Raw genomic sequence first — 2,098 nt, 5'->3', positions numbered from 1 at the left:
ATGGCATGGAAACATATTTCCCTCACAGAATAGGATCATCTCCGATTCATACGAATTAGATAATATCTATAAAGAGGTGTTTTTGTCTTTTTACTTTTTAAATGGACAAAAATATAAAAAATGATCATTTCTATTTCAAAATTCTTCAATTTTCTCCATTTAGTGCATTTTGAAGGGTAGTGTTGTCTAAAAATTTTAATGAGAGTAGTGCATTAAATGCAATATCCTTAAATTAAAATGTACTAAATGAAAAAAAATTGAGAGATTTTGAAATGGAGAAGATCATTTTTTTCAAAAATATCCTTCTAATATAACTAATAAGATATTATCTAGTTCAAATAAATTGGAGAGAATCTTAATTCTAGGCCGAAGGTTTTCTATCTTACCAGACAGCAAGAGAATCCAAATTAAAGCAAGCTCGGGGTCTGGGAGCAGCCCAGCAACCAAGACCAGAATCTGATAGTACCACGTTTCCAAACACAGCATAACGGCCGACGCCGACGCCATTTTCAGGAAATCCCAGAGCCCAGAAAATGCCTGCAAGCTCAAGCCATTCCACGTCAGCTTACAATTGCTGCTCACCAAGATATACACCAACTGCGCCACCACAATTATCCACCACGACAGGCTCAGCACCAACGACGAGCCGATCAACCCCATGCCCAGTTTGTACACCGCCACCCAGCTCAGCAGCAGGTGCACCACAAGCGTCGCCGCCGATATGTACGCACTGGGGGCCACAATGCTCTGGGATTGGAGGAATTTTTGTATGGGGAAGTTCACAGCGTAAGCAAATATTCGCGGAATGAGTCCGTAGACGAAAACTGCTGCTGCGGACGCCACAGCCGTTGATTCACCTAGTAAGAGCAATATAGGCTCTGATAGGACGTAGATCACCGTCACTGGAATGCCAGTCAAAGTCAGCACGATCGTTGCTCTTTGCAGATAAACGCCTAGCATTTCATACCTGTGGGCTCCATATGCCTGCCCGCATAGAGTCTCTACCGCGCTTCCCATGCCTAACTACTCAAACAAATCAAACACACATTAATAATTCATCATTAATTTTTTATTTTTACCGCCGGCCACATCATCAAAATGAGAAATGATATACCATGAGGCCGTAGGCGAAGAGTTGGATGCCGCTGTTGCCAAGAGAGGCGGCGGCGAGCTCAAGATTGCCGAGGTGGCCGGCGAAGACTCGGGTGGACAAGGACATTAAGTTGTTGATCATGTAGACGAAGACCACCGGTGCGGCGAGGCGGAAGAGGATCTTCAGTTCGACGAAGGTGGCCAACCGGAGGCGCTTGAGACGCGGTAACTTTGTATCCGAGAGCACCTTTTCTAGCCGCGAGTCCACTACATGGGGGCCAGAAGAGATGGGTTCCGGTTCGAGCGGCTTCGCTTGGTCAGAGGCTAAGATGGGTTGGTGGAGGTGATCATGATGATCATCTTGGGAGGTGGCCATGGCTGATCGGTGATCAGCGGCGGTGAGGTTGTGGCTGGTTGATGATGATGAGTAAGGAGATAAAAGGTGCATGGAAAATGGGTATAAGATTTAATGACGCGTTGCATAAATGCATGAGATATATGGTCCCTTCCTTTACAGCTTGAAAAGAGAATTTAGGGAATAAATTTCGTAAGAGCTTTGGTGGGAAGTCTTTGCCTTTTGCTGATGCTTCATGGCCGATGCGTGCGTACGTGTATCGATAGAATGTGTGCCCTCATCTACTTTGTAATCTTGCTGGAGGGTATTTGTATCCACTTACTGTAAATCAATCATTAGAGAATAATAATTATTAGTGTTACGTCAGTAAATAAAATTAAAAAAAATGAGATAAATTAAATCATCGGACCTTTAGGAATAAATCTGAATATTATACGTAACATGTTCCGTCTTACCTACGTGTTTTTGTGTACGTGTGTGTATTTACTTGTTCTTAATTTTGGTAAATATTAAATTAAACAGCTTCAAATTTTGTTGGTTCAATTAAGATGGGTATATATATATTAAGAGTACTCATAGCAGTTTCACCAAAACCATTTTTTGGTTATTTTGGTAATGTAATTTAACAAAAATGACTTAAATTTCAATTTT

The 2,098-nt window shown here is 41.9% G+C and overlaps 1 pseudogene; it reads right to left on the bottom strand.

Moving 5' to 3' along the window:
* Positions 1–382: 382 nt before the first annotated feature.
* Positions 383–1,540, bottom strand: LOC132170097 (protein DETOXIFICATION 40-like; annotated as a pseudogene).
* Between the last annotated feature and the right edge of the window lie 558 nt (positions 1,541–2,098).

This window comes from Corylus avellana, chromosome ca2, assembly GCF_901000735.1.
Source record: "Corylus avellana chromosome ca2, CavTom2PMs-1.0".
Lineage (NCBI taxonomy): Eukaryota > Viridiplantae > Streptophyta > Magnoliopsida > Fagales > Betulaceae > Corylus > Corylus avellana.
This window is presented reverse-complemented; position numbering and strand designations above follow the sequence as displayed.